The 8,785-nt window shown below is 36.7% G+C and overlaps 1 non-coding gene and 1 pseudogene across 1 annotated transcript; both read left to right on the top strand.

Moving 5' to 3' along the window:
- Positions 1 to 362: 362 nt before the first annotated feature.
- LOC133753917 (small nucleolar RNA SNORA40) lies at positions 363 to 490 on the top strand. The gene has a single exon (XR_009865148.1). It is a non-coding gene; the product is annotated as a small nucleolar RNA SNORA40 (small nucleolar RNA).
- Positions 491 to 2,388: 1,898 nt separating this feature from the next.
- Positions 2,389 to 3,565, top strand: LOC133752817 (actin-related protein 3-like; annotated as a pseudogene).
- Positions 3,566 to 8,785: the final 5,220 nt, after the last annotated feature.

Raw genomic sequence — 8,785 nt, forward strand, 5'->3', positions numbered from 1 at the left:
AATAACTCTCAATTTATCATATTTACTCACCTAAACTTATAACTTAAGCTTGAGAAAGGGGTGATGAAATTTAAGATATAAAAAGACTGAGAAGTCGTATATACATATACATATGTCAGTTAGAAGATCTATTTGGAGATACAAGATTTTGTGCAATAGTAAAAAAAAAAATCCAGAACTTCACAAGAACTATTCAAAATATGTGAGCAAAACTATGCAACTTTCTGAAAGAGCAAAAAAATACATGAATAAATGGAAATGCATAGTATATTCTTGTTCTAAAGACTTAACTACAGTGAAATGGGAGAAACAAGTTCTGGCTCGGTATGGTAGGGTGACTGTAGTCAACAATAATGTCTTACTGCTCTTGTTTATGTTTTTGTTCAACTTTCGGACAAAGAATGACATACAGATGCACAAAATAAATTCTCCTTGGCAACCAGAACTCATTGATTGGTATGAATTTTGATACATTACAAGCAGGAATAGGCTGCAAAAAAGGCCAACAAAATATTAATATCTTCTCTATTTCAAAGTAACTAAAAGAGAGGATTTTGAATAGTCTCACCACAAAAAAGAGATCCATGTTTGAGGCGAAGAAGTGCTAATGACCATGATTTGTTCATTACACAATGAATGCATGTATGAAACCCTTTCTGGGCACCCCATAAATATGGACAATTATGTATGTCAAAAACATTTTAAACAATTAATCTAATAAGATGTCAGATATTCACAAGTTTATAAATTTAACCCAATCCTAGCCAACATGAAAAATATATGAACAGGCATTTTTTTCTGGAGCTTGACAAGTTAATTATAAAAATCATTTAGAGTCATAAATGGGTATGAATAACCAGGAAAACTTGTAAGAGACAAGTAATGGTTAAGGAGTCTAGCAATAATAGACATAAAAGCATACTACATACCCTTTAAATGACAATATTTTGATACCGGTACATAGATACACCAATAGAAAAGACTAAAAATCCAGAACTAGGTCCTACTGTACATGCAATTTTTTAAAAAGATTTACTTATGTATTTGAAGGTCAGAGTTAGAGAGAGCGAGAGGCTTTCCATCTGCTGGTTCACTCCCCAGATGGTTGCAATGGCCGGAGCTGCACTGATCCGAAACCAGGAGCCAGGAGCTTCTTCCAGGTCTCCCACGTGGGTGTAGGGGCCCTAGCACTTGGGCTGTTCTCTGCTGTCTTTCCCAGGCGCTTTAATAGGGAGCTGGGTTGGAAGTAAAGTAGCTGAGACACGAACCCATGAACCAGCGCCCATGTGGGATGCCAGTGCTGCAGGCAGCAGCTTTACCAGTTAGGCTACAACACAGACTCCTGCAATTTAAATATTCAGTGAAAGAAGCATTTCAAGTCCATGGGGCAAGGGAAGAAATGGACCTTTATGTGCTTGGTGTGGGCTAACTATACAGTCTTGCTAAAAAAATTAAAATTTCTCATAGCATAGACTAAATTAATTTTTAAATGAAGCAGATTTAAATTAAAAAAAAATAAACATTTAATACCCGCTGGAAAACATGAGTGAATTCCTGTATAATCTGAAAGCTGCAAAAATTCCCCTATGTTTTAAAATCCAGAAGTAATAAGAACGATTGCAATAGTTTATTACACTTTTAAAATATCACAAATAAAATAAAAAGAGAAATAACAAAGTGGGAAGGATTGTAGAACTTCAGAAAAATGGAGAAGAAAAACATCATCAGTCTTAAAGAAAATGAGGATGGAGATACTAACAGACAGTTCATGGAAAAAAATGCAAATAGACCTTAATTCAATGAGGATTAACTGAAATTAACAAAAGTGTGTAGAGAGACCACTTCACACTTACCAGATTGGCTGAGGCTACGAGGCAGCATTGCTGATGGGAATGGAAAATGTGAAGGGCAACTTGGCACAAAGAGACATACGCATTTATCCTGTGATCCACAATCTCACTTCTAAGTTATATGCTTCAATGACATAGCTCTGAAAATGCAAAAAGATATATGTCCAAGTATATACATTAAACTATGGTGTATGATGGTAGGACAACCAGGGAATAGCCCCAATCAGGAACTGGGTAAATATGCTGGTTTATGAAAAGTGAAGCTTGACAGTGGGGGTGGGAATGAGGAAGAGCAAAGAGAAAAGGGGACGAGGCCAAGACAGGGCTGGCCTAACACTGTTTGGCTGCCTAGATTGCTGAAGTAGGTAGCCTCTGACCAAGCTGCTGCCTTCTGGCTCCTGATTCGGCTTCCCAGGGGGGAACTGCTGGATGGAGAGAGAGGGCAGCTCAGCTGTGGATGGAGAGAGAGCTTGTATCTCCTGCCACCAATCTCTGGCCCCAACCAGCACGGAGCAGACAGCAGCAGGTGAGGAGAAAGATGACAGGACGACCACTGGCCTGTGTGGTGGACTGTGGTATGGGGTATACAAAACTAGGATATGTTGGAAATACAGGCATCTCCTTCCTGTATTGCTATTAAGGAGTCAGCAAAAGTGGATGATCAGGCTCAAAGAAGGGGCCATGAAAGGTTTGGACGATCTAGCCTCCATTACTGGTGATGAAACAATAGAAAAACCTACATACACAAACAAACTGGCCAATTCGCCTTGGTATAATGGACGATTGGGCTTGATGGAAAGTTTGATGGAACATGATCTTTTCTAAGGACAGAACCTGAAGACCATCATTTTCTTTTGACAGAACCACCACTGAATACTCCAAAAAACAGAGAATATACTGCTGAAATATGTTGGAATCAACCTTTCAGTGTTCTGGGCTTGCGCATTGCTATACAGGCTATCCGTGATTGAGAATGGATATTCACTGGTACAGTAATAGACCGTGGAGATGGTATCATTCATGTGGTTCCTATGGCTGAGGGGTATGTGATTGGCGGCTATATTAAACACATTCCAATAGCAGGACAAGACAGAACATCAGAAAGTATTTTATTCAGCAACCACTGAGAGACCAAGAAGTAGGAATCCCTCCAGAATAATCCCTGGAAACTAAGGCAGTAAGGGAGCACTATACTACATCTGCCCAGATTTAGCAAAAGATTCTAACAAGTAGAATACAGATGGGCCAAAGTGGAGTAAGCAGTATACTGAAATCACTGCTCTCTCTACGAAAGAAGTTTCTATGTTGGTTAGGAGAAGTGCTTGGGACCTGAAATCTTTGTTTTTTACACAACCTATTTCTGAAATTGTAGATCCAGTAATTTAGAATTGTCCTATTGATGTCAGACATCCTCTCTACAAGAACATTGTCCTCTTTGGAGGTTCAACTCTAATCGGGGACTTTGGATGTCATCTGCAGAGAGATTGTAAAGAAGTGTAGATGCCAGGCTGAAATTCACTGAGGAATTGAGTGGTGGTGCATCGAAGCCAGAACCTGCTCATGTATAAGTCAGTACACTCCACGTGCAGTGATACACAGTCTGGTTTGGAGGATCCAGGCTGGCTTCCATTCTTGAGTTCTACCAAGAACGCCAGGCCAAAAAGGATTGCAAAGAAATTTATCATCACAATCCAGTGTTTGAAGTCAGGCTGTAAAACTGACTTTCTAGTTCTTGGAGTTAGGAAGGTGGAAAAGAGGGAATCTTTCTGACTACCTGGTTTGGATGGCAGGGTTTTTTAAGTAAGAAATAATAAGACCAAAACACGACTATACAGGAATATGTTAGTATATCAGCACACACATGTAGAAATAATAAGACCACATGAAATAATAAAATCAAACATGATTATACAGGAATATGTTAGTAAGTATATCAACATACACACGTAGAAATAATAAGACCAAACATGATTATATAGGAATATGTTAGTAAGTATATCAGCACACACATGTAGAAGAAAGCCAAAATGATACAGTGGTCTTCTTAAGATTGAATATTTGAATATTATGTGCAAGACAAAGAAGTTGAGCTTAGTTCTTTCTGTGTCTTGGTATTTTGTGTATTACTGAATTATCTAAGAGTTGATGGGATATAGCAGTATGTACATAGGTCTGTAAGGCTTCATTGCACATTTCTTCATGTACAATGTCAGAGCTTGTTAATATTTCATACTTTTTATACTTTGAGAAAAAAGAGAAAAATTGAAGTACTTAAGGTAAAAAGTGATCAAGGTAAGGATATATTCAAAAGATAGCTTCATGAGATTTGATGTACACATTCATGGGATTCCAGTTGTTACAAATTGTCCACCCCCCAACCTCCCTCCCCATTAAAGGTTTCCTTTGCAAGTGCTTTTGGAACTAAGAAACTGTATCTTGGATTAACTGATGGCTTGCTAGCACTTTCTGATTCTTACATTCTATTTCTTGCTTTAAAAGAGAAGTAAAGATGAGACTGTTGGACCAGTATCACTGTTCTGTATTACCATTTCTTATTTATTTATTTAAATATTTATTTATTTGAGAGGCAGAGTTACAAACAGAGAAAGAGATCTTTCATCTGCTGGTTGACTCCTTAAATGGCCACAATGGCTGGAGTTGGGCTGATCCAGGAGCCAGGAGTTTCTTCCAGTTCTCCTACACAGGTGCAGGGGCCCAAGCACTTGGGCCATCTTCCACTGATTTCCCCAGACCTTTGCAGGGAGCTGGAGTAGAAGAGAAGCAGCCAGGACTGGAACAGGAGCCCATATGGGATGCCAGCGCTGCAGGCAGAGGTTTATCCTACTACGTCACAGCCACAGCCCCATCATTTCTTTCTTAAAAAACCCACAATAGGGGCAGGCGCTGTACAGCAGCAGTTTAAGCCCCTGTCTGTAGTGTCAGCATCCAATATGAGCGCCGGTTCAGTTCCAGCTGCTCCACTTCGACTCCAACTCCCTGCTAATGCGCCTGGGAAAGTAGCGGAGGAATGGCCCAAGTGCTTGGGCCCCTGCACCCATGTGGGAGACCCAGAAGAAGCTCCTGGTTCCTGGCTTCAGACCAAACCAGCTCTGGCATTGTGGCCATTTGGAAAGTGAACCAGCGGATGGAAGATTCTCTCTCTCTCTCTGTAACTCTGCCTTTCAAATAAATAAATAAATACATCTTTCTTTTTAAAAACCCACAATAATTTGATTGCCAAAATTGATATATTTAAAACACAGCACATTCTAATAAAGGCACAAAGTTCTTTTCAAAACTTGTTTTGAGATCTTTAGTCTTTTTATAAGTTAACTAAACTCTTTTCTTCAAAGCTTTGCAATAGTTCTTTAAAATAACAATTAGTTAGCAAGCTGACTTTTTTACTCTTTCCGTACAAATAATTATGAAATTTGAATATATTGAGTGCTTTGTATTTGAGAATTGGATCTCCATTTGATATTGTCATTTGTATAAATTTAGTGCCAGTTCCTGACATATCATGGAAAGTTAATTTTCTTTGCATTTTAAAATATCTGGTTCATGAAAAAGAGTTACAAAAATAAAAAGATTTGTTTTAAAATGAAAAAAAAAGTAAAGTGAGATGAAGCTCCTGGCTCCTGGCTTTGGCCTGACACAGCCTTGGTTGTTGCAGCCATCTGGGGAATGGGCCAGCAGATGGAAAATATCTCTCTCTTTAACTCTGCCTCTCAAATAAATAAATAAATGTTCTTAAAAAAGAAAAGTGAAGTGCTATGTATATGCAAAAAGGAGCAAGAAATATTTTTGTGTAATAGTATAGAACTATCTTAGGATATGCTTAGGGAATAAAAACAAGAAGGGGAAAACAATACAGATATCATTGTTAATCTATGAAAGGAAGACTATGAATTACAAATCCATGTATAATTATGTTCATATGTCATTCAAAATAAAATGATAGATCATAACATTAAAAATCGGTACATTTGAAAAGAAGAAGTAGGGTCAGAAAGACAGAAGCAGACACTCGATTTCATTGAAGCTACTTTGTTTATATATTTGACTTTGGAAACATAAAAATTTCAAAAAGGAATTCTTAAAATTCAAATTAAGAAGATATGAATGAACTTCTATGTACACACAGCTTGTGGCATAACCACAAAGAAAATAATTTATACCCATTGATTTTGAAATATAGAAAATTGATGACACATCCTTGTGGAGACAACATCTAAGGACAAAAAAACCCAGCAATAATAACAACAAACAACCCTGTAAAACAAATCTAAAACGAATTAGTAATTATTTTATTGGTGGTAATGTGATATTGTTATTCTGAGAATGTTGCATATTTGTTATGAAAGCAAATTAATAATTTATTGGTGTCATTAGGATTTTTGATCTAGGAGAAAGGAACTACAGATGCCAATTCAATGAGGTTAGGTAACATTGATAATTCTGATTTTTCAACTGGAAGCAGTATTATGAACTCAAGGTTTTGTTTTTTTAAAGAAAAAATCATATTTCTTAGCTCTATTCACTAAAGAGTCCTACCAACAGAACTGAACACACTAGAAGTAATCAGCACTGCTAGAGTGTAGATTGTAGTCTCATTAAAAGCAAGAGCCTCAGGGCAAGTAATGGATGAGATAAGCCTAAACACATGATATAATAAAGCACAGAGTTGTCAAAAAGCATTAGGTTCGTGTCTTTAGAATTAGGAACCAATATGAATACACTTCCACTGATCAAAGATGATCTGCCTAAACTTTGTGAAGGCAAAAAACTATCAATTTAAATCCAGGAGTTCATCAGGATATTTAGCATTATTTTTAAAATATTCACTCTTAGAGGACACTACAGATCCAATTTAGTATTTTGAATTGACGAAGAGGGAAATCAAGCATTAATTATGCCTTTCCTATAAGAACTGTACCTCAGGGTAAACAAGCAGTTGATAAGTACAAGTTTCTGTCTATAAAACTGTTCCAACTAATGAATGAAAAACAAATAATAAAAATAGACCATCACCATTTAATAGCCCTTATTTAATTAACAGATATTAGTAACGATCATCAGTGGCTGTTAATTGCATAAAGAGAGAGACAGACATAGCAAATTTTTTTCTAATGGAAATAAAATGAACCATCTATAGGAAAATATATGAGTAAATTTAATTAACTGTGAATTTAAAATAATTACAGTTAATTTTTGTATTTAAAATGAGTATAAAATTGAAACATTAAACAAAATCAAGATCAAGGAAAGTGTTGTTGTGGCTGGGATAGGATACAGATGCTTGTTAAAAAAAAACTTAAAGAGGAATATATACTTTAAAATGGAAAGATAACTAATAAGGGAATAAGAAATTTGACTCCAAATCAGCAGATGGAAAATTTTATCTGTTGAACAGAAGACATGAAGAAAGGAACAAAGAACAACTGGTTAATAGAAAATATAAAACAGGTACATGCATTAGCAACCCAAGTAAATGAAATAGATGGTACCCTTTTATTAAAATAATGGAATACTTAGAATTAAACTATGTAAGACACACATTAAAAAAAACCCACAAACCCGGGGTGGGCACTGTGGTGCAGCAGTTAAACAGCTGCTTTAGATGCCTGAATCCTACAGCAGGGTGTGTAGGTCCTGCTAATGCACACCCTGGGAGGCAGCAGGTGATGGCTCCAGTACTTATATTCTTGCCACCTACACAGGAGACCAGGATGGAGGTTCTTGCTTTTGGCTTCGGCCTGGCCCAACCCCAGCTATGGTAAGCATTTGGGAAGTGAGCCAGTAGATAAAAGATCTCTTTCTCTCCCCACTCTCCCAACTCTGCCTTTCAAATAAAAGTAAGTAAATGAATGAATAAAACTTTAGAAATGGATAATTCTTTAAAAAACACAAAAAATGTTGTGAATAAAGTAATGAAAAAAATATACCATGCAAATACTAACCTTGAAAAGGATACTAAAACATTAATAAGGGACAAATTAGATTATGAAGCAATAACATTAACTGGGATAAAGAGAGTTAAATAAAAGTAATAATGAAATAGAAGTTCTACCAAAAAGATATTAATCTTCAATTTGTCTGTAACTGATAACATTGATTCAAGGTAAGTACAACAAAAAGCCACAATCACAAAAGGGATATTTTCAAACATATCTGTCATAAATTGATAGATCAAGCAGATAAGAAATGATTAATTATTAACAATTAGAACCTTGGAATTGCAAGATATATATTTGTTACTTGTTCCAAATAGGAAACATAAAACTCCCAAAACCCTTAGAATCTCTGGAATGGTAAGAGAGTCTTTTTTATGCTAGTGAGTTTACTGGTGGCTGGTGGTCCCTAGATAGTTTTATGATAGGGGCTACTTGTCAGAAAGACTGAGGTATGATTAGAGAGCTCCACCACCTAATCCCAGTCAACTGAAACTTGAGTTGATCATCAATAGCCAATGACTTAATCAATCATGTCTAGGTAAAGAAACCTCTATAAAAACCCTAAAGGACTGGGTTCAGAGCTTTCAAGTAGCTGAACATGTGGGAGTTCTGTAGGTTAACAATCCCAGAGAAGACATTGAAGCTCCTCATCCCTTTCTACAGGCTAAATCCTGTGCATCTCTTCTATCTGGTTGTTCATCTCTATCCTTTGCAATATCATTTATAATAAAACAGCAAGCATAAGTAAAGTGTTTCCCTGAGTTCTGTGGGCTGCTCTAGCAAATTAATTGAACCCAAGGAGTGAGTCATAAAAACCTCAATTTATTTCTAGTAGGTCAGAAGTTCAGGTCACCATAGGTGCATATGACTGGCATTGAAATTGGGAGACAACCTTGTGGAATTCAACTCTCAGCCTGTGAAATCTGACACTGTCACCAGGTGAACTGTTAGCATTGAATTAAATTAGAGGTCATGTACCTG

This window comes from Lepus europaeus, chromosome X (genome assembly GCF_033115175.1).
Source record: "Lepus europaeus isolate LE1 chromosome X, mLepTim1.pri, whole genome shotgun sequence".
Lineage (NCBI taxonomy): Eukaryota > Metazoa > Chordata > Mammalia > Lagomorpha > Leporidae > Lepus > Lepus europaeus.